Raw genomic sequence first — 20896 nt, 5'->3', positions numbered from 1 at the left:
ATAAATATATAATATATATATATATATTTATAGTACATAAATGTGAATTGTCTTGTATCTAAATTCAAGTTCTAGTTGTTATGAACAACCCCTTGAGCCAGATAGATTAAGGAGGTTCCTAATCCAATCTGCTGTCTATACTGGGTTAGCTCTGTACATGTCAGCACACCCAAGTTAGTGACGTGGGGTGGTGGGGACGCTGAATCCTGTTTGGAGATTGCTCTTGTTTGTGACCAGTGCTTAAAAAAAAAATTGTCTTTTGAGCACTACGTTCCTTTTAAGTTTTACGTTTCTGATCACTATTCAGTAACCTCTGTTGGAATGTATGTTTGGTGAGGATAAGGAGACCGTGATGCCTGTAATTGGGTTGAATGGACATCAGAGCTAGCTGAGAGTTACTGTAACCCAACAAGACATTGCACATTTTAGAGGAGGGATGGAAATTTGTTTTGATGGGATGGGAGAAGAAGGGGAAAGGAATATCAACCCAGTCAACTCAACATCCATCTCCCATTGTAACTCTCTTAATCCTACTACCAGATAATGTGTGAAGAACTGCTGGTATAAAATATTCCACTTATGACTATTGGTATTGGTTGATGTTACAGTTTTTTTTAAAACAAAGTAACATCACCCTCTTCGGTTACTTTTCCTTCTGCGTGCAATTTCAAACCTGCCAGTTTTTCCCCTTTCCGCCTTGACCATGGAGAAGTTTGTGCTGAAACTAATGTATCTGCTTTACCTCAGCCTGTTTTAGAAACATAGAAAGGAGCAGGAGTAGACCATTCGGCCCTTCGGGCCTGCTCCGCCATTCAAAAAAGATCATGGCTGATTGTCTAATTCAGTACCCTGATTCTGCTTTTTCCCCATGTCCCTTGATCCCTTTGGCATTAAGAAATATATCTATCTCCTTCTTGAATATAAATAGTGACTTGGCCGCCACAGCCTTCTGCGGTAGAGAATTCCACAGGCTCACCACCCTCTAAGTGAAGAAATTTCTCCTCATTTCGGTTCTAAATGCCATACCCCGTATCCTGAGACTATGACCCCTGGTTCTGGACTCCCCAGCCATCGGGAACATCCTCCCTGCATCTAGCCTGTCTAGTCCTGTTAGAATTTTATAGGTTTCTATGAGATCCCCTCTCAATCTTCTAAACTCTAGTGAATAGGGGCCTAGTCAACCCAATCTCTCCTCATACGTCAATCCTGCCATCCCAGGAATCAGCCTAGGAAACCTTCTTTGCACTCCCTCCAATACAAGAACATCCTTCCTCAGATAAGGAGACCAAAACTGCACACACTACTCCAGATGTGATCTCACCAAGGCTCTGTATAACTGCAGTAAGACATCCTTGCTCCTGTATTCAAATCCTCTTGCAATGAAGGCCAACACAATATTCGCCTTCCTAATTGCTTGCTGCACCTGAATGCTTTATTCAGCGACTGGTGTACAAGGACACCCAGTTTCAGTTTCAGCCAGATGTTGCAGTTTTTGTGGAATTATAGTTATTAATAAACTTTTAATTAAAGTATAGGCGCTTCCAGTGCTGTCCATGTGTTGTCAGCTGCCTCATTGTACCTTGTGTGTACAGATGTGTGCTCCAAGAGGATGCTCTTTCAAAACTGACCTTGATGGTATGATGTTGCACATTGGTTATTCTATAAACTGGAATCCTGATTCAGTGTTGACACTTGAGCTAGAAATATGCAAATAGGGAAAATCACATGGGCTATAATGTGAGATATGCTTGACTCTTAATTCACCTCTAATACTCCTGCTTCCACTGCCACCATCAGTGATAGACCAGCAACCACCATTACTTCAACCTATTTTTATGCAGCTTATAATGTTTGTTCAAACACAACTCAAGGACAGAATACATTATTGTACTGCTGGTTTTTTCACAGCTCAAGTGGACGCATTATGAAAATTTCACACCCACTGTTGGATTGAAATCTTAGTGATGATTTTTCTTTTGCTGGGGGATGTGTGTGGGCGGGTGGGGGATTGCTTGCAACAATCCTAACTAATGGAGTTCTGTTTGTTTGTTGCGGTCGTAGTGATCCATCCTGCTGTTCAGGGTTTGAATCCTATTTGGAGATTACTCTTGTTTGCAACCAGTGCTTTAAAAAAAAATGTTTTTTGAGCACTATGTTCTTTTTTTTTTAAAAAAAAAATCAGTTTTACTGAAAATTCCTCATGATGTCTCAAGCGAATAGTTGGAAGTTGGCAGTGGAGAATAGTTGGTTGATTTGTCAGTTGATGTGCGCAAACTCTGTATTTTGACTTTTCGGAGGAATCTAATTTCAGATATTACTTAAGGTGCAATATCATCTTGTCTTAAGCTCCTGATTGGTATTGCTGCAGCACTTTCGTAACAGGAACAGCTGGGTTCAGGTTTCTATATATAGCTTGCTTTCCTTTACTGTGCACTGTGTAGTCTAACAGTCTGTAGAAGTTATGCTGGTGCAACAGAATTTGTCTCAAAAGATTGCCTACATAATTAAACCTTCTGGTCCCAGATTTTATGGCAGTCTTTCATTCCTTTTGTTTGCAGGGAGTCTGACTTCTTCAAATGCAAGGCACATTTCCCAAAGGCACAAGGGAAAAGCTGCTTAGACCTGGAATAAACTTTTTCATTGTCACAAATACATCTCAAAGCAAAAATGAAGGGATAGTATGGAAAAAGTGGTTTTAATATGATACATCTATAAAGCACAGCTACTTTCAAAAGCTACAGTAAAGTCTGATTGCAGTGGAGCTGTAGCTAGTTATTTCCCTTCAATTATATGACCGACCATACCATCACAGTGAGTACAGCATGCCACGGAGGTCAGTGGTTTAATTCCTGGTCCAAGCTGAATTAGCTGATCTTAGCCAAATTAGCAGTAAGGCACTGTTAGTGATCTCAGTGGTGTCACTGGGATAGGTCATGAGACGGTTAACATGGAGTGAGGCATCATGGTGCATGCACTGATTTTTCACACCAATTCTGCGTGTGTATACATGTGCACCCAGTGTTCCCATTTTCAGTGTCCTCTGCAAATTGGCAGGCTTGGTGTGGCTTTAAGCAGTTTTCCTGTGCACTCCTTCCCCCCCCCCCCCCCACTATTTTAATAGATTTTATAGCAGATAATGAATATTGCGCTGAGTCTTTTTAGAAAAACACAGTCAGTAAGAGAGTTTTAGAAATGAGTTTGTGCAATGGGATACGTATCCAGGACTGGAGAGGATATCATTCCATCTGAGCCGAGTGGCATCTAGCCAAAGACTAACCTGCCAGACTTTGGCTGAGCTACCTATGTACTGAATCACTGCGATGATCCACTTAGAATCCCTCTTTACTTTTTGGGCAAATATATCATTTGCATTTTTCTCACTGAAGCATTTTGCAGGTATCTTCTGCCTCGCGATACTGTTTTCTTTAGTAACTCTACGTATTTAGAAATATCCTGAACTGAATATGTAGATAGTCCAACTAGAGAAGGGGCCGTACTGGACCTGGTATTGGGGAATGAGCCCGGCCAAGTGGTCGAAGTCTCAGCAGGGGAGCATTTCGGGAACAGTGACCATAATTCCGTAGGTTTTAAGGTACTTGTCGATAAGGATAAGGGTAGTCTTCGGGTGAAGGTGCTAAATTGGGGGAAGGCTAATTATAACAATATTAGGCAGGAACTGAAGAATTTAGATTGGGGGCGGCTGTTTGAGGGTAAATCAACATCTGACGTGGGAGTCTTTCAAACGTCGATTGATTAGAATCCAGGTCCGGCATGTTCCTGTGAGGAAGAAGGATAAGTTTGGCAAGTTTTGGGAACCTTGGATAACTATGGTTATTGTGAGCCTAGTCAAAAAGAAAAAGGAAGCATTCGTAAGGACTAGAAGGCTGGGAACAGATGAAGCCCTTGAGGAATATAAAGTAGGAAGGAACTTAAGCAAGGAGTCAGGAGGGCTAAAAAGGGGTCATGAAAAGTCAATGGCAAACAGGATTAAGGAGAATCCCAAGGCTTTTTATACGTATATAAAGAGCAAGAGAGTAACCAGGGAAAGGGTTGGCCCACTCAAGGACAGAGAAGGGAATCTATGTGTGGAGCCAGAGGAAATGGGCGAGGTACTAAATGAGTACTTTGCATCAGTATTCACCAAAGAGAAGGACTTGTTGGATGCTGAGTCGAGGGAAAGGAGTGTAGATGGTCTGGGTCATGTCATTATCAAAAAGGAGGAGGTGTTGGGCATCTTGCAAAGCATTAAGGTAGATAAGTCCCCAGGGCCTGATGGGATCTACCCCAGAATACTGAGGGAGGCAAGGGAAGGAATTGCTGGGGCCTTGACAGAAATCTTTGTATCCTCATTGGCTACAGGTGAGGTCCCAGAGGACTGGAGAATAGCCAATATTGTTCCTTTTGTTTAAGAAGGGTAGCAAGGATAATCCAGGAAATTATAGGCCGGTGAGCCTTAAGTCAGTGGTAGGGAAATTATTGGACAGGATTTGGAAACAAATGGACTTATTAGCGAGAGGCAGCATGGTTTTGTGAAGGGTAGGTCGTGTCTCAATAACTTGATTGAGTTTTTTGAGGAAGTGACAAAGATGATTGATGAAGGAAGGGCAGTGGATGTTGTCTATATGGACTTCAGTAAAGCATTTGACAAGGTCCCTCATGGCAGAATGGTACAAAAGGTGAAGTCACACGGGATCAGAGGTGAGCTGGCAAGGTGGATACAGAACTGGCTCGGTCATAGAAGACATAGGGTAGCAGTGGAAGGGTGCTTTTCTGAATGGAGGACTGTGACTAGTGGTGTTCCGCAGGGATCAGTGCTGGGACCTTTGCTGTTTGTATTATATATAAATGATTTGGAGGAAAATGTAGCTGGTCTGATTAGTAAGTTTGCGGACGACACAAAGGTTGGTGGAGTTGCGGATAATGATGAGGATTGTCAGGATACAGCAGGATATAGATCGGTTGGAGAGTTGGGCGGAGAAATGGCAGATGGAGTTTAATCCGGACAAATGTGAGGTAATGCATTTTGGAAGATCTAATACACGTGGGAAGTATACAGTAAATGGCAGAACCTTTAGGAGTATTGACAGGCAGAGAGATCTGGGCGTACAGGTCCACAGGTCACAAAGTGGCAACGCAGGTGGATAAGGTAGTCAAGAAGGCATATGGCATGCCTGCCTTCATCGGTCGGGGCATAGAGTATAAAAATTAGCAAGTCATGCTGCAGCTGTACAGAACCTTAGTTAGGCCACACTTAGAATATTGCGTGCAGTTCTGGTCGCCACACTACCAGAAGGATGTGGAGGCTTTGGAGAGGGTACAGAGGAGGTTGACCAGGATGTTGCCTGGTCTGGAGGGCATTAGCTATGAGGAGAGGTTGGATAAACTTGGATTGTTTTCACTGGAACGACGGAGATGGAGGGGCGACATGATGGAGGCTTACAAAGTTATGAGTGGCATGGACAGAGTGGATAGTCAGAAGCTTTTTCCCAGGGTGGAAGAGTCAGTTACAAGGGGACATAGGTTTAAGGTGCAAGGGGCAAAGTTTAGAGGGGATGTGCGAGGCAAGTTCTTTACACAGAGGGTGGTGAGTGCCTGGAACTTGCTGCCGGGTGAGGTGGTGGAAGCAGGTACGATAGCGACGTTTAAGAGGCATCTTGACAAATACATGAATAGGATGGGAATAGAGGGATACGGTCCCCGGAAGTGCAGAAGGTTTTAGTTTAGACAGGCATCAAGATTGGCGCAGGCTTGGAGGGCCGGATGGTTGTTTTTTGTTCTTTGAATTATGGTCTTCCCCAGATAAGCACATTCCTAATGTAAGCATCGACTAACAATATATGCACAGTCACTGTCTCAAAGCCCATAAGATTTGTAATGCAAAAATAGCCAAGAATTTATGTCCATAATATTAGCTGGTGAAATCTTTTATTGTGAGAATGGCATTTTCTGCTCACTGCCCTAACTGAAAGTTAAACTAAATTAGGTAAAATAGATCGAGGAAAGTCATATAAGACCATTAAGCATTCCTTCACTAATGTTGCAAAGTTAATTTTCAGCTAATAACCCTTAACAAATCACCATTTTGAGATTTTTCACAGAATTGTTACAGCGCAGAAGGAGGCCATTCGGCCCATCGTGTCCGCACTGGCGCTCTGAAAGAGCAACTCCCTCAGTTCCATTCCCCTGCCTTCTCCACATAACCTTGCACATTCTTCCTTTTCATATAACTGTCTAATTCCCTTTTGAATGCTTCAATTGAACCTGCCTCCACCAAGTTCTCAGGCAGCGCATTCCAGACCTTAACCACTCACTGCGTGAAAATATTTTTCCTCATGTCACTTTTGCTTCTCTTATCAAATACTTTAAATCTGTGCTGTCTCGTTCTCGATCCTTTCACGAGTGGGAACAGTTTCTCTCTATCTACTCTGTCCAGACCCCTCATGATTTTGAATACCTCTATCAAATCACCTCTCGACATTCTCCAAGGAAAACCGTCCCAACTTCTCCAATCTATCTTCTTAACTGAAATTTCTCATCCCTGGAACCATTCTTGTGAATTTTTTCTGTACTCTCTCCAATGCCCTCATATCTTTCCTCAAGTGCGGCGCCCAGAATTGGACGCAATACTTCAGCCAAGGCTGAACCAGTGTTTTATACAATTTCAACATAACTTCCTTGCTCTTGTACTCTATGCCCTGATTAATAAAGCCCAGGATACTCTATGCTTTATTAACTGCTCTCTCAACCTGTCCTGCCATCTTCAATAACTTATGCACATATACACCCACGTCCCTCTGCTCCTGCAGCCCCTTTAGAATTGCACCTTTTATTCTATACTGTGTCTCCGTGTTCTTCCTATCAAAATGAATCACTTCACATTTCTCTGCATTAAACTTCACCTGCCTCCTGTCTGCCCATTCCACCAACTTGTCTATGTCCTTTTGAAGTTGTACATTATCCTCCTCTCAGTTCACAATGCTTCCAAGTTTCGTATCATCCGCAAAGTTTGAAATTGTGCCCTGTACACCAAGGTCTAGGTCATTAATATAGATCAGGAAAAGCTAGGATCCCAACACTGATCCCTGGGGAACTCCACAACAAACCTTACTCCAGCCCGAAAAACATTAACCACTACTCTTTGTTCCCTGTCAATCAGCTGTTTTATGAAAGTCCATGTACACCACATCAACAGCATTGCCCTCATCAACTCTCTTTGTTACCTCCTCAAAAAACTCCAAGTTAGGTAAACATGATTTTCCCTGAAGAAGTCCATGTGACTATTGATTTTGTCCCAAATTATTTTTTCTATAAGTTTTCCCACCACCAAAGTTAAACTGACAAGCCTGTAGTTATTGGCCTTAACTTTACACCCTTTTTTGAACAAGGGTGTAATGTTTGCAATTCTGCAGTCCTCTGGCATCACCCCCGAGTCTAAGGAAGACTGAAAAATTATGGCCAGTGCCTCTGCAATTTCCACCCTCACTTCCCTCAGTATCCTTGGATGCATCTCATCCGGCCCTGATGCTTTATCCACTTTTAAGTACAGACAGCCTGTCTAATACTTCCTTTTTATCAATTTTAAACCCCTTTTGTGTCTGACTTACCTCCTCTTTTTCAACATTGCCTGGATTGCATCTTCTTCCTTGGCAAAGACAGATGCAAAGTATTCATTTAATACCTCAGCTATGCGTTCTGCCTCCATGTGTAAATCCCCTTTCAGGTCCCTAATCAGCCCCACTCCTCGTTTTACCACCCTTTTGCTATTTATATGCCTGTAGAAAACCTTGGGATTTCCTTTCATGCTAGCTGCCAGTCTCTCCATGTTCTCTCTTTGCTTCTCTTATTTGCTTTTTCACTTCCCCTCTGGATCTCTGTATTCAACCTGGTTCTCAATAGTATTTTCTGCCTGGCATCTGTCATAAGCATTAAAAGCCCCTGGGAAGGACGGCATTACCCCTGAAATAAAACAGCCAGAAGCGCTGCACAAAGAACAGCCAGGCGCTGTACAAATGACTACTGGCAACACCTATGCAGTCATATTTGGCTGGCCTCTGACACCGGAAACGTCAGGGGAATGTATGATGGCATTAAGAGAGCTTTTGGACCAACCATCAAGATGTTCGTCCCCCTCAAATCTAAATCAGGGGACACAATCATTGATCAACGCAAGCAAATGGACTGCTGGGTTGAGCACTACCTGGAACTGTACTGTTGTCACTGAGACTGCCCTCAATGCAGCCCAGTCTCTGCCAGTCATGGATGAGCTGGACGTACAGCCATCAAAATCGGAACTCAGTGATGCCATTGATTCTCTAGCCAGCGGAAAAGCCCCTGGGAAGGACAGCATTACCCCTGAAATAATCGAGTGCCAAGCCTGCTATACTTTCAGCACTCAACGAACTGCTTTGCCTGTGCTGGGACGAGGAAGCAGTACCACAGGACATGCGCGATGCCAATATCATCACCCTCTACAAGAACAAGGATGACCGCGGTGACTGCAACAACTACCGTGGAATCTCCCTGCTCGGCATAGTGGGGAAAGTCTTCGCTCGAGTCGCTTTAAACAGCCTCCAGAAGCTGGCTGAGCGCATTTACCCTGAGGCACAGTGTGGCTTTCGAACAGAGAGATCCACCATTGACATGCTTAGATTTGATTAGATTAGAGATACAGCACTGAAACAGGCCCTTCGGCCCACCGAGTCTGTGCCGAACATCAACCACCCATTTATACTAATCCTAAACTAACCCCATATTCCTACCAAACATCCCCACCTGTCCCTATATTTCCCTACCACCTACCTACACTAGTGACAATTTATAATGGCCAATTTACCTATCAACCTGCAAGTCTTTTGGCTTGTGGGAGGAAACCGGAGCACCCGGAGAAAACCCACGCAGACACAGGGAGAACTTGCAAACTCCACACAGGCAGTACCCGGAATCGAACCCGGTTCTCCCTTTGCCAGCTACAAGAGAAATGCAGTGAACAACATTTGCCCCTCTACGTTGCTTTCATTGATCTCACCAAAGCTTTTGACCTCGTCAGCAGAGGTGGTCTCTTCAGACTACTAGAAAAGATCGGATGTCCACCAAAGCTACTAAGTATCATCACCTCATTCCATGACCATATGAAAAGCACAATTCAGCATAACGGCGCCTCATCAAACCCTTTCCTATCCTGAGTGGCGTGAAACAGGGCTGTGTTCTCGCACCTACACTGTTTGGGATCATCTTCTCCCTGCTGCTCTCATGCGTTCAAGTCTTCAGAAGAAGGAATTTTCCTCCACACAAGATCAGGTGGCAGGTTGTTCAACCTTGCCCGTCTAAGAGCGAAGACCAAAGTACGGAAAGTCCTCATCAGGGAACTCCTCTTTGCTGACGATGCTGCATTAACATCTCACACTGAAGAGCGTCTGCAGAGACTCATTGACAGGATTGCGGCTGCCTGAAACGAATTTGGCCTAAGCATCAGCCTCAAGAAAACTAACATCATGGGACAGGACGTCAGAAATGCTCTATCCATCAATATTGGCAACCACACTCTGGAAGTGGTTCAAGAGTTCACCTACCGAGGCTCAACTATCACCATTAACCTGTCTCTCGAAGCAGACGTCAACAAGCGCATGGGAAAGGCTTCCACTGCTATGTCCAGACTGGCCAAGAGAGTGTGGGAAAATGGCGCCCTGACACGGAACATAAAAGTCCGAGTGTATCAAGCCTGTGTCCTCAGTACCTTGCTCTACGGCAGTGAGGCCTGGACAACGTATGTCAGCCAAGAGCGACGTCTCAATTCATTCCATCTTCGCTGCCTCCGGAGAATCCTTGGCATCAGGTGGCAGGACCGTATCTCCAACACACAAGTCCTCGAGGCGGCCAACATCCCCAGCATATACACCCTACTGAGACAGCGGGGCTTGAGATGGCTTGGCCATGTGAGCTGCATGGAAGATGGCAGGATCCCCAAAGACACATTGTACAGTGAGCTCGTCACTGGTATCAGACCCACCAGCAGTCCATGTCTCCGCTTTAAAGACGTCTGCAAACACCACATGAAGTCCTGTGACGTTGATCACAAGTCGTGGGAGTCAATTGCCAGTGATTGCCAGAGCTGGCGGGCAACCATAAAGGTGGGGCTAAAGTGAGGCGAGTCGAAGAGACTTAGCAGTTGGCAGGAAAAAAGACAGAGGCGCAAGGGGAGAGCCAACTGTGCAACAGCCCTGACAACCAATTTTATCTGCAGCACCTGTGGAAGAGTCTGTCACTCTAGAATTGGCCTTTATAGCCACTCCAGGCGCTGCTTCACAAACCACTGACCACCTCCAGGCGCTTTACCCATTGTCTCTCGAGATAAGGAGGCCAAAGAAGAAGACCTCTTTTGTCATCCAGGGACCTCTGTAGTTTTTTGCCCTACTTTTTCCCTTAGAGGGAACGTACCTTGACTGTGCCCGAACTATTTCTTTGTTGAAGGTAGTCCATTGTTCATTTTTCAAAAGTTATTCCTTTATATTGTTTGTGGTGAAAATTATGCAAAACAGTTTTCTCAACAGAATGGAATTCCTTTTTTCCAACATAAATGTTTCTTTTCTGTTAATTCTCGCTACTAGGGTGGATTCCAAATGTGCCAGTTGTGGAACTGTAGCATTATTGTGGACTATGCTTGGATTCAGGAGTGTCAGGATCCTGTGATAACTTAGTGTACATTGAAACCACATGGCATTCCTAAATCCAGAAATCCTCTACCTCCTGGTGTTTTTAGTGGTCAGCACACTGCATAGTTTAATTTTCTCTGTGATGTAATGGTTACTCAGTTGGTTAAATCTCTGTTCAGTATTAACACAGGTGTTCACCAGTTGATTAACAAACAGTGGAATTCAAACCCTTAAGCCATTTAGATGCTTGATGACATCATTGGTAAATACACTACCTGATGTGGCACTTCAGTCCCTGTGCTGATCTCATCTATGGTTGTAGTAGAGACATTACTGTTGACTACAGTGTTTTGGTGTAGAGGTGACAGAAATAAACCCTTGCTTGATATCTAGTGCCCCTTTTTGGAAAGGGTTGTGACAGCAGGTGAGAACAGGATTGAACTTGTTTGTGATACTCTGCTTCCATGATCAAATATCCTTTTGATCCACATGTTTCTCAATTGAACTATTTCTATGTGGGTGAGGTTCTGGAGGTCATTGTTGACTAGAATTTGGCTTCCTGCAGCCAGGATCCCCTCACAGACATGTGAAACTATGACTGCGTTTGAACGTATAAATTAGTATATGATCATGCTCATAAAAGTAGGGAAGATAACCTATGCTTGCTTTCCTTTTGTTTATTCAGTGCATGGAGTTTATTTTATTTATTTAGAGATACAGCACTGAAACAGGCCCTTCGGCCCACCGAGTCTGTGCCAACCAACAACCACCCATTTATACTAACCCTACAGTAATCCCATATTCCCTACCACCTACCTGCACTAGGGGCAATTTATAATGGCCAATTTATCTATCACCTGCAAGTCTTTGGCTGTGGGAGGAAACCGGAGCACCCGGTGAAAACCCACGCGGTCACGGAGAACTTGCAAACTCCGCACAGGCAGTACCCAGAATCGAACCCGGGTCCCTGGAGCTGTGAGGCTGCGGTGCTAACCACTGCGCCATTGTGCCGTCCTAGCTCTCTAGTTGTCCTAGCTCTTTAGCATATGTTGGATGCAAAACAGCAGCTTGCCAGTGTCCTTGAGCATTTAGAGTTATTTGCTGATTTGAGAGGCAGAACTCGAATAAGAGATTGGCATCTAATCTGTAATCTGTGAGAGTAACAATGGCTGGGATCATTAGAATCATTAGAACATTACAGCGCAGTACAGGCCCTTCGGCCCTCGATGTTGCACCGATCATCTGACCTACACTATTCCATTTTCATCCATATGTCTATCCAATGACCACTTAAATGCCCTTAAAGTTGGCGAGTCTACTACTGTTGCAGGCAGGGCGTTCCACGCCCCTACTACTCTCTGCGTAAAGAAACTACCTCTGACATCTGTCCTATATCTTTCACCCCTCAACTTAAAGCTATGTCCCCTCGTGTTTGCCATCATCATCCGAGGAAAAAGTCTCTCACTATCCACCCTATCTAACCCTCTGATTATCTTGTATGTCTCTATTAAGTCACCTCTCCTCCTCCTTCTCTCTAACGAAAACAACCCCAAGTCCCTCAGCCTTTCCTCGTAAGACCTTCCTTCCATACCAGGCAACATCCTAGTAAATCTCCTCTGCACCCTTTCCAAAGCTTCCACATCCTTCCTATAATGCGGTGACCAGAACTGCACGCAATACTCAAGTTGCGGCCTCACCAGAGTTTTGTACAGCTGCATCATGACCTCGTGGCTCCGAAACTCGATCCCCCTACTAATAAAAGCTAACACACCATATGCTTTCTTAACAGCCCTATTAACCTGGGTAGCCACTTTCAGGGATTTATATACCTGGACACCAAGATCTCTCTGCTCATCTACACTGCCAAGAATCTTCCCATTAGCCCAGTACTCTGCATTCCTGTTACTCCTTCCAAAGTGAATCACCTCACACTTCTCCGCATTAAACTCCATTTGCCATCTCTCAGCCCAGCTCTGCAGCCTATCTATGTCCCTCTGTACCCTACAACATCCTTCGGCACTATCCACAACTCCACCGACCTTCGTGTCATCCGCAAATTTACTAACCCACCCTTCTACACCCTCATCCAGGTCATTTATAAAAATGACAAACAGCAGTGGCCCCAAAACAGATCCTTGCAGTACACCACTAGTAACTAAACTCCAGGATGAACATTTGCCATCAACCACCACCCTCTGTCTTCTTTCAGCTAGCCAATTTCTGATCCAAAGCTCTAAATCACCTTCAACCCCATACTTCCGTATTTTCTGCAATAGCCTACCATGGGGAACCTTATCAAACGCCTTACTGAAATCCATATACACCACATCCACTGCTTTACCCTCATCCACCTGTTTGGTCACCTTCTCGAAAAACTCAATAAGGTTTGTGAGGCACGACCTACCTTTCACAAAACCGTGCTGACTATCGCAAATGAACTTATTCTTTTCAAGATGATTATAAATCCTATCTCTTATAACCCTTTCCAACATTTTACCCACAACCGAAGTAAGGCTCACAGGTCTATAATTACCAGGGCTGTCTCTACTCCCCTTCTTGAACAAGGGGACAACATTTGCTATCCTCCAGTCCTCCGGCACTACACCTGTCGACAATGACGACATAAAGATCAACAACAACGGCTCTGCAATCTCCTCCCTGTAGGCAAAAGGTGCACTTTTGATGGTGTTGAGGTGGCAAATTATTAAAGGCCGTTCGGATCAAGAGCATTGAACTAGTTACAGGCTTGTACTGGAACATTATTTATTTAAAGAAAAATAACTGGGTGCTGGGATTTTCTTGGTGCTGATGGTCCGGTTTTACTGGAATTATTCTGCTTGCATCTGTCGTTCTGATTTTTGAATAATATCCCTAATCACTGTTGTCATAGGATAGTGAAGTGTAATTTTCATACCAGGACCACTTGAACTACTAAAAACACCCAAGGTACAGTTATAGATTCTTCCCCTCACAACTTGAGATGTGCCTGGAGAGAGCATCTTGAGTTGTATAATGCTGTCAATCTGCCTGAGGTGGGGATTTCTTTCTGTTCTGGTACAGGTGAGGGAAGCCTTCTTGGTGGTAATCAATAGGATGTTTGATGGCCTTGCCAGCAAGCCGTCTTTCCAATCTGATGTGCACAGACTTCAAAATCAAACCATTTTTGTTGATTGTTGGTTATTCTCCTGGCTTCTTACTGTAAGTTTGCTGAACAAAGGTTCAAGATTTAGTATAGTTCTCTTCAGCATTGATCAGGATTAGGACTACTCTGCTTTATTGTACTTGGAATCCTTCTGCCAAATGGAACAGTTCATTCCCTCTATCTTGGGTTTGGACCCATTTCTCCGATGTGTTAGAACATTGATCTAATGTGCCGTGACGTCTAGAAAGGATATTTCAGCAAACCACATCCAGTAGCCTCCCAGACTTTGCAGTGTGGTGAAGGTGCTTCCATAAGTGCTATTGGCTAGGGAGGTGCAGAATTTTGACCCACTGATGATGAAGGAGCAGCCGATATATTTCCAAGTCAGGATGGTGTGTAACTTGCAGGTGGTGGTGTTCCCATGCTTCTGCTACTGTTGTCCTCCTAGCTGGTAGAGGTTGTGATTTTTGGAGGTGCTGGTAAAGAAGCCTTGGCAAGTTGCTCTGGTGCATCTTGTAGATGGGATACCCTGCACCCATGGTGCGCCAGTAGCGGATTAAGTGAAGGTTTAAGGCAGTGGATGGCGTACCGATCGAACTAGTTGCTTTGTCCTGGATGGCAATGATCATCTCCAACAAGAGTCTAACCATCTCCACTTCATTCAGTGGTGATACCATCGTCGAAACCTCCATTGGCAACTGACCAGAAACTTAATTGGACCAGCCAGGACAAGATGGTTGGGCTGAGGATACTACCCTGGAAAACTCCTGCAGTGATGTCCTGGGGCTGAGATGATTGACCTCCAAAAACTGTAGCCATCTTATTTTGTGCTAGATATGACCACAGCCAGTGGAGTGACTTCAATTTTACTAGGGCTGCTTGATGCCACATTCAGTCAAATGCTGTTGATGTCAAGAGCAGATCGGTTGCTGCTTCATCAGTAGGTCACCTCACCTCTGGAATTCAGCTCTTGTCCATGTTATTCTAAGTAATTCTATAAGCAGGTGAACTCAGATTGCCTTATTAGTCACCTCATGTCAATGGAATGCATCTGTCAAAACTTGGATGCTGTAGGCACAAAAATCCCTTTTTGCAGTTTGAAATGCTATGATTAACTATTTGGGGAGCCTATTTTCCTATCTTTTCCATATTGTACCAGACATGACCTGTACTGAGGCCTCTCCTAACACAGGACATTACAAATCCAACTGTGCAAACCCCACCTTTCAGTTCCCTCTTGCTTTATGTAGTGAGGAATTGCTCTGACCGTATTTCCCACATAAACAAATTGTATGCACAAACGCATGCCATGCCACTCCATGGCCTCTTCTGTAAGAGAAGGCAATTCCGAGTGCTTTCCAGCATTACTGTGAGGAGATGCCAACATAATGCAGACCTAAGCATGACTAAAAACAGAGTGTAAATGGCTTCCCAGCAGCAAAATAGATATCGTCAAGCTGATGCCAAACACACATTTGATGTAGACGGGTCTTAAACTGCAAGATTAATTCAAAGCAGCCTCCTCCTCTGCCAGCCCATGAACTTTGATTACCTCCCAAGTTGCAAAGTGCATTTTATTTTTTGAAAATTTGAAGTACTTGCTGCTGTTATTTTTTTGAAGTGACCATCTGTTCACAGCATGCATATACAGATAAGAGAAGCAAATTATGTCAGTGAGGCTAAAGCAAGTGAAATGCATGTCTCAACTCCTAGTATTGCATCATGCCGTATATCACATTATCAGAAACCCTCTTAACCCTTTCCCACTTTTTTAAAACTCGTTTCCTGAATTTCTATGAATGGACTGTATGCAGGTCATTGCACAACGTCAAGTAAACGAAAACTAGAAAACTGTAATCTATTTTCAAACAGTAATTTCACAAAATGAAATCTGCAGTTGTAAAAACATTTCAGTATAACCACACAGCACTTCCAAATTGCTTAATAGTAGTAGGTCTTTCCAGCAGTTGTAGAATATTTAATGGGCACTGTTTCAACCAGTGTAAGGCTGAATCAAAGACTAGGAATGTCCCCAGTGCTATTCTTAGTCTCTTGAGTTAGCTGATCTTCAGTAGGGGAACAGTTGGGGTGTTCAAAGCTGCCTTTGACAATTCGGGATGTGGGTTTCCGCTCTATTATCCAGAGCCACTTGTACACTAGTTTAACAACAAGAGGCTGAATATTAATCATCTATCTGTCTAATGTTTTCACTAGGTTTATTTAGCATACTACATGATTTTCCTAATCATTGCTCACAGGTGGTTTGGGGTTTGAAGCACATCAGGGAGATTTAGCTGCCCTAGTCCCAGTGGATGCAGAATGATGGTCTACAAGGCTTGTTCATAAGCAAATGATGCTTGGGGCTGGAAATCTGAAAGAAAAGGTTATTTAATTTTGTGTGGCGTAACCCCTTTTAGTTTTAGTAGCCTGATGATAGCGGCACAAGTTTAGACATTTGTCTTTAACTGCTCCCCTAGCTTACAGCATAACACTCATGAAAAGCAGCCATCTGTATTACACTATAGACTCTGACAAACAGCGGGGAAATGTGCCTGCCTCACATTCTGATTATTCTCATAGTGATCTGTGTAGATGGTGGGTGTTTACATGCTCCTTTAATCGGGGTTTTATGAAAATAGCTTTTGACATCGATTTAAAAGTAAAAACAGTCCATGCCAGGCCTCGCTGTCAAAAACATGGATTGTACAGGCTTGGTCAATGACATTTTGACCAGAAGCAGCAGCGGCGGCGGTGAGAGCGGGCACAGGCGTGAGGAGCCGGGAAATGAAAGGCCAGAGACCAGAAGCAGCAGCAGTGAGAGCGCTCTGTTCTGTTCAGTGGACCTGCTTGACCATCACAGGAGAACTGGTAAGTGATTGGTGGGTATTTCTTCCGTGTCTCTTTTTGTTTTGACCAAGTAATTTAAATCAAGGGACGGCATTACATTAAGAGTACACTTAAATAATTCATTTTTTTGTAAAATACTGAGATCCAAATTAATTAATTAAATAGAATACAGATGGCTGGGCAGGCAATGTGTTGCAGCTGTAGTATGTGGGAGCTGGTGGACACCACTGCGACCTACGGTGACAACATCTGCAGCAAGTGTTGGCTGCTCGACGAACTTCGGCTCAGAGTTGATGAGCTGGAGTCCGAGCTGCGGACACTGCAACACATCAGGGAGGGGGAGAGTTACCTGGACACTGTTTCAGGAGACAGTCACACCCCTTAGATTAATTCCATCCAATCTGGGCCGTGGTCAGGGACAGGAGGGTGTGACTGCAAGTGAGGCAGATATGGGGATCCAGAATTTAGCTATGGAGGAGCCTCAGTCAGTGCCCTTATCCATTAGGTACAAGGTTCTTGCTCCCCGTGTGGACGAGGGCACAGACTGCAGGAAGGATGAGTGAACTGACCACAGCACCGTGGTTCAAAGCGCCATTCAAGTGAGGGGAGAAAAGAGAAATGTAGTTGTAATAGGGGATAGCATAGTTAGGGGAATAGCTACTGTTCTCTGCGGCGAATATAGAGAATCCCAAACGCTGTGTTGCCTACCTGGTGCCACGGTTAAGGACATCTCTTCTGGGCTGGAGAGGAACTTGGAGTCGGAGGGAAGGAATCTAGTTGTCGTGGTCCACGTAGGTACCAACGACATAGGTAGGACGAGGAAAGAGGTTCTGTTGAGTGACTATGAGCAGCTCGGGGCTAAATTAAAAAGCAGAACCTCAAAGGTAATAATCTCTGGATTACTACCTGAGCCATGTGCAAATTGGCATAGGGTAAATAAGATTAGAGAGGTAAATGCATGGCTCAAAGATTGGTGTGGGAGAAATGGGTTCCGATTCATGGGACACAGGTACCAGTACTGGAGAAAGAGAGCTGTTCCGTTGGGATGGGCTTTACTTGAACCATGCTGGGACCAGTGTCCTGGCGCATCGTACAACTAGGGTTGTAGATAAGGCTTTAAGCTTAATAGTGGGAGGGTGGGGAGGGGAGAGGGTTCAATTGAAAGGGATTTTAAAAAGTCAATACATAATGAGAGAGCAGAAGTGCAGGGTAGTGAAGGGGCATACATCAATCAGGGTGTGTTAGGAAGGGACAGAGAATACAAGTGTAAGAGTACAGCAGAAATTAGAAGCAGAGTAGGTAAAAATTCAAAGCTTAAGTCTCTTTATCTGAATGCACATAGCATTTGTAACAAGGTGGACGAGCTGACGGCACAGATAGAAACAAATAAATTTGATTTGATAGCTATCACAGAGACATGGTTACAGGATGACCAGGACTGGAAACTCAATGTTCAAGGATATAAGACGTTCTGGAAGAATAGGCAGAAAGGAAAAGGAGGTGGGTAGCTTTGTTATTAAATGAAGGGATCAGTGCAGTTGTGAATAATGATATAGGTGTCATGAATCAGGATGTAGAATCAATTTGGGTGGAAGTAAGGAATAGCAAGGTAAAGAAATCATGGGTGGGAATGGTCTAGAGGTCCCCGAGGAGTTGCCTCTCTGCAGGACAAAATATTAGTCAGGAAATAATGGAGGCGTGTAAGAAGGACACCGCAATTATCATGGTTGATTTTAATCTGCATATAGACTGGACAAATCAAATTGGCAAGGGTAGCATGGAAGACGAATTTGTAGAGTGCATCAGGGATTGTTTCTTAGAACAATACGTTGCAGAACCTACCCGGGAACAGGCTATTTTAGTTTTGGTAATGTGTAATGAGTTAGGATTAATAAGAGATCTCGTAGTTAAGGATCCTTTAGGAGGAAGCGATCATAACATGGTAGAATTTCAAATTCAGTTTGAGGGAGAGCAACTCGGGTCTCAAACCAGTGTCTTCAACTTAAACGAGGGCGATTACAGAGGTATGAAGAAAGAGTTGTCTAAAGCGGGTTGGGAAAATAGACTACAGGGGAAAGTCAGTAGAGGAGCAGTAGCAGACTTTTAAGCAGATATTTCGTAACACTCAGCAAACATTTATTCTGGTCAGAAGGAAGGACTCGATGAGAACGAGATACCACCCATGGATAACAAAGGAAGTTGAGGAGAGTATCAAATCAAAAACAAAGGCGTACAAAGCAGCAAAAGCTAGTGATAGGCCAGAGGATTGGGAATTTTTTAGAAACCAGCAGCGGATGACACAAAAATTGATTGAGACTAAATTGGCAAGAAATATTAAAAAAAACATTAAGAGCTTCTACGGGTATATAAAAAGGAAGAGAATAACTGAAGTAAGTGTGGGACACTTAAAGGATGAGACTCGGGAATTAATAACAACAGGGAAATGGCAGATAATTTAAACCAATATTTTGCATTGGTCCTCACGATGGAAGAACCAATGAACATCCCGACAAGAATAGATGAGCAAGGTGTAAATGGGAGGGAGGAACATGTAACAATCTCTATCACGAGGGAAAAGATCCTGGGCAAACTGATGGGACTAAAGGCAGACAAGTTGCCAGGAGCTGATGGCCTGCATCCAAGGGCTTTAAAAGAAGTGGCTGCAGAGATAGTGGAGGCATTGGTCATAATATACCAAAACTCACTGGATACCGGTAGGGTACCAGCGGATTGGAAAAGCGCTAATGTGACGCCTCTATTCAAGAAAGGAGGGAGACAGAATGCAGGAAACTATAGACCAGTTAGTTAATATCTGTCATTGGGAAAATGCTAGAATCCATTATTAAGGAAGAAATAGCAGGTGATTTAGAAAAACATAATGCAATCAAACAGAGTCAACATGGTTTTATGAAAGTTAAATCATGTTTGACAAATTTGTTAAGAGTTCTTTGAGGATATAACGAGCAGAGTGGATAAAGGGGAACTGGTAGATGTAGTGTATTTGGATTTTCAGATGGCATTCGATAAGGTGCCACATAAAAGGTTATTACACAAAATAAGAGCTCAGGGTATTGGGGGTAACGTGTTGGCATGGATTGAAGATTGGCCAACACAGAAGGCAGAGTCAGGATCAATGGGTCTTTTTCAGGTTGGAAAGCTGTAACTAGTGGGGTGCCACAAGGATCGGTCCTAGGGCCTCAACTATTTACTATCTTTATCAATGACCGGGAGGAAGGGTGGTGTATCCAAATTTGCTGATACAGAAATAGGTGGGAAGGCATGTTGTGATTAGGACACAGAATCTGCAAAGGGATATAGATGGGTTAAGTGAGTGGGCAAAAACTTGGCAGATGGAGTTCAATGTGGGAAAGTGTGAGGTCATCCACTTTGGTAGGAAGAATAAAAAGGTAGATTATTATTTTAGATAGAGAAATACTGCAGTACAGAGGGATCTGGGTGTTCTTGTACATGAAACACAAAACGTTAGCATGCAGGTGCAGCAAGTCATTAGGAAGGCAAATGGAATTTTGGCCTTTATTGCTAGGGGGTTAGAGTTTAACAATAGGGAAGTCTTATTACAACTGTACAGGGCGTTGGTGAGGCCACACCTGGAGTGCTGTATACAATTTTGGTCCCTGTGTTTAAGGAAGGATATACTGGCATTGGAGGGAGTTCAGAAAAGGTTCACTAGGTTGATTCCTGGGATGAAGGGGTTGTCTTATCAAGAACGACTAAACAGGTTAGGCCTTTATTCATTGGAGTTTAGAAGAATGAGGGGTGATCTTATTGAAACATATAAGATTCTAAGGGGGCTGGGCCGGGTAGATGTTGAGAATGTTTCCACTGGTGGGGGTATCTCGAACTAGGGGACATAGTTACAGAATAAGGGGGCACAAATTTAAAACTGAGATGCGAAGGAATTTCTTCTCTCAGAGGGTGGTGAATCTCTGGAATTCTCTGCTTCAGGGAGTTGTGGAGGCTGGGTCACTAAATGTATTTAAGGAGGAGGTAGGTAGATTTTTGAAATCTGAGTCGAGGGGTATGTGGAGCAGGCCCAAAAGAGGAGTTGAGGCCTGGGACAGATCAGCCATGATCTTATTGAATGGCAGGGCAGGCTTGATGGGCTGAATGGCCTACTCCTGCTCCTATTTCTTATGTTCTTATTTCCTCTCACTATTCATTCTAGGACTACATTTCTCTCCCTCTTCCTGTTGTCAGTTTCATCAATTCCCCACTTGCTATGTAAGTATGGATACAG

General features: G+C 43.9%; 1 protein-coding gene across 6 annotated transcripts in view; it reads left to right on the top strand.

Annotated features, from left to right (window-relative positions):
• The window catches only part of LOC137353469 (trinucleotide repeat-containing gene 6B protein-like), a 187473-nt gene that overhangs the window by 102968 nt on the left and 63609 nt on the right, over positions 1 to 20896 (top strand). The window contains exon 1 of one of the 6 annotated variants that reach the window (XM_068019791.1): positions 20862 to 20880. The exons of the other annotated variants lie outside the window; for them this stretch is intronic. The gene's annotated coding sequence lies outside the window, so the exon portion shown is untranslated. Of the gene's footprint in view, positions 1 to 20861; positions 20881 to 20896 lie in introns of those variants that run through there. 6 annotated transcript variants of the gene reach the window in all.

The sequence above is a fragment of the Heterodontus francisci genome, chromosome 41, assembly GCF_036365525.1.
Source record: "Heterodontus francisci isolate sHetFra1 chromosome 41, sHetFra1.hap1, whole genome shotgun sequence".
In the NCBI taxonomy this organism is placed as follows: domain Eukaryota; kingdom Metazoa; phylum Chordata; class Chondrichthyes; order Heterodontiformes; family Heterodontidae; genus Heterodontus; species Heterodontus francisci.
This window is presented reverse-complemented; position numbering and strand designations above follow the sequence as displayed.